Here is an 11,233-nt window from a genome sequence, read left to right as displayed (position 1 = left end):
CTCATTTATTTACTTGCAAGCAGAGCAAAATACCAGCTTCTTCATAATTCTTGACAATCCTCTAATAGATTACATTTTTAAACACCCATGCATTATTGAGATATTTATAAGTTTTCCAAATATATGATTTTTCTTCTAGTTATATTTTTCTTATTGATTTCTAACTTACTTACATTGGGATCAGAAAATAAAGTATTACTTTAAATGTATTTCAAAAATTGTTTTCTGCCTAGTATATGCTCAATATTGAAATATATCTCATTTATACTTGAAAATAATAAATATTACCCAATTGCTGAGTGTAACATATGTCCATTGGATTGGACATATTAATCATATTCTTCAAATTTCCTGTATCATTACTGCATTTGACCTGCTTGAAAAATTACTGAAGGGGTTGTGTTAAAGTCATCTGTCAGTTTCCCCTTAGGTCCTGTGTATTTTGCATTTACACATGTTGAATCCTTGCTACTTAGAAAATGTAGTCTTCTGACTGGGACACAAACACCTTAAATAAAACTGAGGTTCTGTAACTAGGATACAATGGATATTTGACTCTCCCATAAAGTTATAAATTCTATTCTATCCATTTTGCGATTAATATATAAAATCTAAAAGAAATCAATAAATTTTATCCAATAAGCACATTAAAAAATGCTCAGTATAATTAGTTATTCCCAAAATGCAAATCAAAACCACAATGAAAGCCACTTCACACATACTATGATGGCTACAACCAAAAAGATGGACAAATTAAGTGTTGGTGAGGATGTGACGGAGAAATTAGAACTTTCAAACATTCTGAGCTGGAAACTCAATGAAGACAAGTCTGAGAGCTAAAAATTCAATGGAACCCAGTCATGGGATGCCCCCAGACTTTTGTGTTTTAACTCCAGAGCTTGATCACATTCACAGTAAATATCAGAGAAAAATTCCCTCATGCTTCTGGCAAGGGGAGATGGAAAGGAAACTTTTTGAAATATGCCAGAACACTCTGTTCCTCCTAAAAAGGCCTGACCTCAGGAGCTAGTTACCCAGAGCCTAATCTGCTCGTATATTATCAGAGCCTAATTTCCTGAGGAAAAGGGAATAGTTAACTCTACTCAGCTCTATTCCTCTACTTGGGAGAAGAGAAATACTGAATTTCAGCCCACTCTACCATTATGTACCCTTTAAGAGGGAACAAAAAACTGAGAAACAAAACAAACAACCCAATCCAAAAATGGGCAGAAGACCTAAACAAGCAATTCTCCAATGAAGACATACAAATGGCCAATAGGCATATAAAAAAAATGCTCAATATCACTAATTATCAGAGAAATGCAAATTAAAATTACAATGAGGTATCATGTCACACCAGTCACAATGGCTGTCGTTAAAAAGTCCACAAACAATAAACGCTGGAGAGGTTGTGGAGAAAAGGGAACCCTCCTACATTGTTGGTGGGAATGTAGTTTGGTGCAGCCATTATGGAAAACAAAATGGAAATTCCTCAAAAAACTAAAAAGAGACTTATCATATGATCCAGCAATCCCACTCCTATGCATATATAGGGAGGGAACTCTAATTTGAAAAGACACATGCACCCCAATGTTCATAGCAGCACTATTTACAATAGCCAAGATGTGGAAACAACCTAAATGTCCATCAATAGATAACTGGATAAAGAAGTTGTGGTATATTTATACCACAGAATATGACTCAGCCATAAAAAATAATAAAATGCCATTTACGGCAACATGGATGAAACTGGAGATCGTCATTCTAAGTGAAGAAAGCCAGAAAGAGAAAGAAAAATAACATATGATATCAGTTCTATGTGGAATCTTAAAAAAAAAAAAAAGGCAAATGAACTTATTTACAAAACAGACACAGAAAACGAACTTATTACCAGCGGGGGAAGGGGGTGGGAAGGGATAATTTGGGAGCTCGAGATTTGCACATACTAACTATATAAAATAGATAAACAGCAAGTTTATACATATGGAACTATATTCAATATCTTATAGCAACCTATAATGAAAAAGAATATGAAAACAAATACATGTATATACATGTAGGACTGAACTATTATGCTGTACACCAGAAATTGATACAACATTATGAACTGACTATACTTCAATTGAAAAAAAAAAAAAAACTGAGAAACACTTGTGAGGTTCATGGTCCAGAGGCTTAGGCTGATACCTAATCACAGGATTATACAATGTTTTCCTTCCCCCAACACATTACCATCACATTACTGAAGGCCTATTTATAGCAGTTCTTTTTACCTAGTACCTCATGTCAGGCTATCAGGAAAAAATTACAAGCAATACCAAAAGAGAAAAAACACAGTTGAAAGAAACAGAGCAAGTATCAGAACTAGATATATCAGGGATACTGGAATTCTAAGACCTGGAACTTACAACTATGATTATTATGCTAAGGGTTCTAACAGATAAAGCAGACAGCATGTAAAAACAAACGGGCAATATAAACGGAAAGATGGAAATCCAAAGAAAGAACTAAAAAACACTTGAAATGGTTAAAATGGTAAATCTTATGTCTTGTATATTTTAACACAGTAAAATAATAAAGATTCCAAAAACAAAGAATTAAAAAGAAATGTTAGAGATCAAAATCAGTGTAATAGAAATAAAGAATGCTTTTGAAAGCCTTATTAATAAACAGCTGAGAAAAGAATCTCAGAGCTTGTGGATATATAAATAGAAACCTCTAACCTGAAAAGCAAAGAGAATGAAGACTGAAAAAAAAAAAAGCAATATTCAAGGACTGTGGAACAACTACAAAAGGTGCAACACATGTGCACTGGGAATACTGGAAGAAGGAAGGAAGGGAGGGAAGGAAGAAGTAAGGGAGAAAGAAAAAAAAAGAAAAGAAGGAAGGAAGGAAAGAAGGAAAGAAAGAAAATATTTGAAACAATAATGACTGAGATTTTCTCCAAATTAATGCCAGATAGCAAGACACAGATCCAGGAAGCTCAGAAAACACCAAGCAGAACTAATGAAAACAAAAACAAAAACAAAAAACCTGTACCTAGGCATATCATATTCAAAAGACAAAAATCAAAGATCAAAAAAAAAAATCTAAAAGAAGCCAGAGGAGAGGGGAACACCTTACCCACAGAGGAAAAAGATAATAATTACATCAAACTTCTCAAAAACCATGCAAGCAAGAAAAGAATAAAATGAATTATTTAAAGTATTGAGAAAAAAACTACCAATCTAGAATTCTGAGAAAATTTCATTCAGAAGTAAAGGAGATGTATCACATTGTTTGACTTGCAGATATTGAAAAATCCCTACGTCCCTGGGATAAATCTCACTTGATCATGGTGTATGATCCTTTTAATGCATTGTTGGAGTTGATTTGCTAGTATTTTGTTGAGGATTTTTGTATCTATATTCATAAGTGATATTGACCTGTAATTTTCTCTTTTTTTTCGGTGCTATCTTTCTCTGGTTTGGGTGTCAAGTTGATGATGGCCTCATAGAATGAGTTTGGAAGTGTTCCTTCCTCTGCAAGTTTTTGGAATAGTTTCAGAAGGATAGGTGTTAACTCTTTACTAAACGTCTGGTAGAATTCACCTGTGAAGCCATCTGGTCCTAGACTTTTGTTTGTTGGGAGTCTTTTAATTACTGATTCAGTTTCAGTACTGGTAATTGGTCTAATCATATTGTCTATTTCTTCCTCATTCAGTCTTGGCAAATTTTACTTTTCTAAGAGATTGTCCATCTCTTCTACCTTGTCCTTTTTGTTGGCATATAGTTGCTCATAGTAGCCTCTTATGATCCTTTATATTTCTGTAGTGTCAGTTGTAACTTCTTTTTCATTTCTGATTTTATTAATTTGGGCCCTCTTCCTTTTTTTCTTGTTGAGTCTGACTAAAGTTTTATCAAATTTGTTTATCTTTTCAAAGAACTAGATTTTAGTTACATTGATCTTTCCTATTATTTTTTTAGTCTCTACTTCATTTATTTCTGTCTAGCCTTTATGACTTCTTTCCTTCTACTAACTGGGTTTTGTTTGTTCTTTCTCCAGCTGCCTTAGGTGAAAGGTTAGGTTGTTTACTTGAGATTTTGCTTGTTTCCTGAGGTAGGCTTGTATCACTACAAAATTCTCTCTGAGAACTGTTTTTGCTGTGTCCCAGAGGTTTTGGATCCTTGTGTTTTCATTTTCATTTGTCTCAAAGTATTTTTTTATTTCTTCTTTGATTTGTTCAGTAATCCATTGGTTGTTTAGTAGCATTTTGTTTAGCCTCCTCGTGTTTGTGGTCTTTGCAGTTTTTTTCTTATAGTTGATTTCTAACCTTACAGTGTTGTGATCAGAAAAGAAGCTTGGCCCGATTTCAATTTTCTTAAATTTACTGATGCTAGCTTTGTGGGCCAGCATGTGGTCGATTCTGGAGAATGTTCCACGTGCACTTGAGAAGAATGTGTATTCTGCTGCTTTCAGATGGAATGCTCTATAGATATCAATTAAAACATTTGTTATTTGTGTTCTTTTTGATGATCGCCATTCTGACAGATGTGAGGTGATATTTCATTGTGGTTTGACTTGTGTTTCCCTGATGATTTATGATGTTGAGCATTTGCATGCCCTCTTTGGAAAAATGTTTACTTAGGTCTCCTGCACATTTTTTAATTAGGTTGTTTGGTTTTTTGTTGTTTGTTTGTTTGTTTTTGATGTTGAGTTGCATGAGTGGTTTATATATTTTGGGTATTAACCCCTTATCAGTCATACCAGTTGCAAGTATCTTCTCCTATTTAGTAGGTTGTCTTTCATTTTAATAAAGCCCACATACGACAAACCCACAGCTAACATCATACTCAGTGGTGAAAAGCTAAAAGTATTTCTTCTTAGATCAGGAACAAGATAAAGATACCCACTTTCACCACTTTTATTCAATATAGTATTGGAAGTCTTAGCCACAACAATCAAACAAGAAAAAGAAATAAAAGAAATCCAAACTGTAAAGGAAGGAATAAAAGTGTCACTGTTTGATGATGACATGATCCTATACATAGAGAAATCTTAAAGATACCACCAGAAAACTATTAGAGCTCATCAATGAATCTGATAAAATTGCAGGATACAAAATTAATATAGAGCTATCAGTTGCACATCAAAACACTAATGAACTATCAGAACGAGAAATTAAGGGAACAATCCCATTTATCATACATCAAAAATAATAAAATACCTAGGAATAAACCTACCTAAGGGGGTAAAAGACCTATACTCAGAAATCTATAAGACACTGATGAAACAAACTGAATTTGACACAGATGAAAAGATACACAGTGTTCTTGGATTGGAAGAATTAATATTGTTAAAATGGCCATACTACCCACGGCAATATGCATATTCAGTGCACTCCCCTATCAAAATATCAAAATCAATGGCATTTTTCACAGAACTAGAACAAATAAGCCTAAAATTTGTATGAAAACACAAAAGACCCCAAATAGCCAAAACAATCTTGACAAAGAACAGAACTGGAGGACTCACACTCCATGACTTCAGCCTATACTACAAAGCTACAGTAATCAAAACAGTATGGTACTGGCACAAAAATAGACACATAGATGAACGGAACAGAATGGAGAGCCCAGAAATAAGCTTATACACTTATGGTTAATTGATCTATGACAAGGAGATAAGAAAATACAATAGATAAAGGACAGCCTCTTCAATAACTGGTGCTGGGAAAACTAGGCAGCTACATGTAAGAGAATAAAATTAGATCATTCTCTAACACCGTATACAAAAATAAACTCAAAATGGATTAAAGACCTGAACGTAAGACCAGAAACCATAAAACTCCTAGAGGGAAACATAGGCAGAATACTCTTCGACATGAATTTCAGGCAATATTTTTTGGATCTGTCTCCTAAACCAAAGGAAATAAAAGCAAAAATAAACAAGTGAGACCTAATTAAAATTACTTTCATTTTTAAGCTTTTCATGAAAAACATATTTTTTCCTATTCATACTACAAACTCCTTAATGGCAGGAACTGTTCTTCAAAGATCTGAACATTTCTTAGTTTTTATATCTAACTGAGCATTAGCGCTTAATAAATATATGTTAAATAGACCTAAATGAGTCACTCTGGGTAAAGTAACAGAAAAATATTTTAAGAATTTGCCCTAAATCATTGTTAGAAAAAGGTAGGAGTATACATAAACTTAAAATAAACTACGTACATAAATATATAATACAACTCTCCTTCCAAAACAAAGTCTAGTTTGAGCTGAATTTCTCAGTCCCAATAAATCCACAGTCTCTCCTTAGCCTATGAGAATGCAAGGGATTTCTCCCAAACTAATAAATACTGGAGTTCTCTGGACTGGCAGCATTAGCCCCAAGTCCAAAAATAGTCCATTTGACGGAAGCAGTTGTCAACTTACATGCCTGTAACAGAATAATATATAGTAGGAAATCTGGATTACAGGCTATACATATAATGCCCCTTGACTACTGTGGAAATCAAGACCATTTTGAGCACCTAGATCAGTGCTGTACAATAGAACTTTCTACCATGATGGAAATGTTCTGTATCTGTCTGGCGACTAGCTACTAGTGACTATTGAGAATCTGAGTAAGACAAATGCTAAATTTTGAAATTCATTTAATGTTTGTTAGTTTAAATACAAACTTAAATAGCCACATGTGGTTAGTGGCAACCAAACTGGTTAGACAGCATATACCTAGATGTTTTGGTTTCCTTGAAATAAATTTTGATTTTTTTATAAACTTGTTTGTGAGTTTTATAACTTTGGATACTATTATTCACTTCTAATTAATTATTCATTATACTGTAGTTTTTAGTGTGAAGTTTACTTTAAAAACATAGCATTCCTCGAAAACTAACCAACTAAAACTGAGACCGAGTACATTAATTTCCTAATGGAGAGCAAAGACAAAAACCAAGGTCTTTTATTACAATTCTAGTACACTTTAAACTATATCATACTGTGTTATCACCTCCTACATTGTAAATTCTAAATAGAGAGTAAGCTTTTCAAGTGTGATATACAATTTTTTCCTATTACTGACTTTCATCCTGATTTCAATAAGGATTTTACAGCTATGAAAGGCTTACAAATCTGGTTCAGCAAAACAAAGTAATCAGTTAATATTCAATAACATAAGCATGCAGTTCTATCTGAAATAAAATCAAATGTTCATGTTCAGAAGATAATAATTGAAAGTTTCCTAAAATAGCACACTTCATTATCTGGTTCCTGAAATTAACCTAAATTTAAATATTTAAATAATTTTATTTAGCTATTTTAAAGTGTTTATGAAACTTCAAGGAAATATTAATAATTTGAGAAAATTCACAAGTGATTTACAAATTAGTAAAAGTTAAAACTGATGGATTATCTAATTCTATTTTTATTATAAAATATCAATTATGTATGCTAATGTTCATGCAATTTTGCTAGTCACTATACATATTCAATACAAATTCCCAAATCTTTGTCATCTAAGACTCTATATTTTTAAAAAAAGTTTCCATGTATTTTTTAAAAATGCAATACTGGTATTTATTAGAAGAGATAACTTCTTTGAAGTATATTAACACTCTATGAAATAAAGCATATGTCCCTGTAGCAGCAAGTGATGAGTATTTACTTGGGAAAAACACAATGACTATGTAAATTGTTAAATTTACTCTATATGACTTCTTGAGTCAAACCATTGGAAGGCACTTCTATAAACATCAGAACCCTCCTCTTACAGACCATTTTCCAGTCCAAGGAACTGGCTAGCTCTGAAGTTCAGTTGCTTTTTTCCACTAGTATTCTTCATTCCCTCTAGGAATGGAGAATTTGGAACAGTCCCCATTCCCAGCCCACTGGCCAGCCTTCTTGTTTTCCTGAGTTCCCCAATCTTCTGAAGGTGTTTGATGTCCCAGACACCTTCAGAAAGCCTGTGTTGTACTGTAATATTTTATGAACAAGGAAAAAAAATCCTGAATATTGTATTTTACATCTCAACTGAAATAGTCCATGTCAAAGAAACTACCTATGTAATAAACACATACATAAAATTCTTCCCTGCACATCTGTTTAAAGAATAAGTTTCCCTTAAACATTTAGCAATAAATAAATAAATAAATAAATAAATAAATAAATAAATAAATAAATAAAACAATTGTTATAAGGCCACAAATAGCATGAAATTTGAATTTACTTTCCTGCAGCATTAAAAATGTGCCTTATATGCTTATACTTTAATAAGTTACAGAGTGTATGCATAGAATGTACTTTACTACATGATCAAATCACACTGATCAGTGTGTACAATACATGGAAAACACATAATTCACAAATATGAATTAATGACCATAAGGGTGTCACAAAATATTTCATATAAATGCTAAATAATATAGCTTATAATTGGTCATTATAAAATTCCCTGAACACCTGGTAATGAAACATTCAATTATTTTGCAACTGCTAGAAACTTTCTTTCAAATTTTTGTTTGATTAAAAAATGGCTAGTGATGGGAGAGGATATAACTCAGTGGTAGAGTGCATGCTTAGCATGTATAAGGTCCTGGGTTCAATCCCCAGCACCTCCATTATATAAATAAATAAATAAACCTAGTAACCTCTCCACCTCTCCCCCTGCCAAAAAAACAACAAAGTTAAAATAAAAAAGAATTTTTTAAATGGCTAGTGAATATTTTTTATGAAAAAGACTACTCAAGATAGGAGACTTCTTTGCCAAGTTCTAGCACAGAGGAATTTTTAATTACAAAGACTTACTTAAATTACAAAGACCTTTTTCACTTTTGAGTTTCTCAAAATATTTCATAATAATATAAACTAGAAATATAAGCTAGAAAGTAGAGGGGAATGCTAATGGAAAGCTTGAGTGCTATAAAATAAACTTGACACATTTTTGGCTCTTACTTCTCCCCCCATCAAAAACAAACTTACTTTAACAAACTCATTTCTGCTTATTTGTTTATTTCATCTTTTTAGTAACATGCTTAATCAAACCTGATAGCTTGTTTTAAAATTTTACCCATTGGTGGGGGTAGGATATAGCTGAAGTGGTAGAACACATGCTTAGCATATGCAAGGTCCTGGGTTCAATCCCCAGTACCTCCTCTAAAAAAATAAATAAATAAACCTAATTATCTCCCCCCAGCAAAAAAAGTAAAAAATAAATAAATAAATAAATAAATAAATAAATAAATAAATAAAATTTTACCCATGGAGCATCACTTGTGAGTTACAATACAGAGGAATTTCAATGAAGACATACAAATGGCCATTAGGCACATGAAAAAATGCTCAATATTGCTAATTATCAGAGAAATGCAAATCAAAATTACAATGAGGTATCACCTCACACCAGTCAGAATGGCCATCATTCAAAAATCCACAAACAATAAATGCTGGAGAGGGTATGGAGAAAAGGAAACCCTCCTACACTGCTGGTGGGAATGTAATTTGGTGCAGCCATTATGGAAAACAAAATGGAGATTCCTCAAAAAACTAAAAAGAGACTTACCATATGATCCAGCAATCCTACTCTTGAGCATATATCTGGAGGGAACTCTAATTCGAAAAGACACATGAACCCCAATGTTCACAGAAGCACTAATACAATAGCCAAGACATAGGAACAACCTAAATGTCCATCAATAGATGACTAGATAAAGAAGTTGTAGCATATTTATACAATGGAATACTACTCAGCCATAAAAAGAATAAAATAATGCCATTTGCAGCAAAATGGATGGACCTGGAGAATGTCATTTTAAGTGAAGTAAGCCAGAAAGAGAAAGAAAAATACCATATGTTATCACTCATATGTGGAATCTAAAAAAAAAGGGAAAGAAAGAAAAAAAGAGGACACTAATGAACTCATCTACAAAACAAAAACAGATTCGCAAACATAGTGGACAATCTTATAGTTACAAGGGGAAACTGGGTGGGAAGGGATATATTTGAGACATTTGCAAAGGTTAACCACTATGTATAAAAGTAGATAAAAAACAAATTTCTTCTGTATAGCACAGGCAACTATATCCAATATCGTGTAAGAATTTTTAATGAAAAAGAATATGAAAATGAATATATGTATGTATGTGTATGGCTGGGACATTATGCTGTACACCAGAAATTGACACATTGTAACTGACCATACTTCAATTAAAAAAAAGCACACACACACACACAAACACAGAGGGTATTTCTCTCAATAGTATCACTCTGTAATACACCTTGCAAATAGCTTTCATAATAATAATTTTTCTATTTTTCTCTCACCAACAGGTACTCAATACTTGTTGAATAAATGAATAAAGCTCAGTTGAAGTGCCTTAACTTCTCTTGCCAGTTATACAACTTCCACTTCAACCTCTCACTTTTAAACAGTTACCATGTCAAACCAACAAATCTAATTTGCTATCGAAGGAATCATCAATTTTATTCAGAATCAGTTACATAAAGATCAATGCAATAAATTCCTCTTAGAATTGAATGCTAGAGAAAAGTTTGTATCATTTGAGAAACAAGTATATTTCCTTTGTTGGATAACAATACCATGATTTTCATTTACTCTGGGTTGCCAAGTAGCCTAAAACCAAATGTTATACTCAATTCAGCTAAAATGATCTCCTCCACTTCATTATTTGAAAATAATTTATTTTGTTTCAAGAATTACATGAGTTTCCTTTCTGAAGTACATGGAAACCTAAACATAGTATATTTTCAAAATACTGTAATAGACATGGGTAGTAGAATGATAACAAGCTAAGCAAACAATAGCAACCTTTTAAAAAAATAAGTAACCACTTATAAAACTTCTCTGTATGAGATTCTTAGCACAGGATTTGGCACAATAGTATTCAATAAATAACTTGTTGGATGAAAAAAGCCTAGTGAAGTGCTATTATTACGCAGGTAAGGAGTTAACAAAGGGTTGAACTTTATATGTAGCTTGAGTTTCCTACAAAACACCCAAATGTGCTGTTCAGAGGTTAATAAATCTAGACTGGGTTCTCCCAAGCTAAAAAGTGTTCATTACAAAACACAGTTCAGAACTCAGCTCTTTTTAGGTGCAAAATTATAGGGAGTTTGGGGGAAGGTAAAGGAAATTTAAAGAATTTTCCAGCAAGAAAATATTCAAACACTCTCTCGGAAACTTGAAATTTTATTTAACGAAAAAAATCCATTTGACATAAAGCAAATCAAAAAAA

Source organism: Camelus bactrianus, chromosome 10 (assembly GCF_048773025.1).
Source record: "Camelus bactrianus isolate YW-2024 breed Bactrian camel chromosome 10, ASM4877302v1, whole genome shotgun sequence".
Classification (NCBI taxonomy): Eukaryota; Metazoa; Chordata; class Mammalia; order Artiodactyla; family Camelidae; genus Camelus; species Camelus bactrianus.
This window is presented reverse-complemented; position numbering follows the sequence as displayed.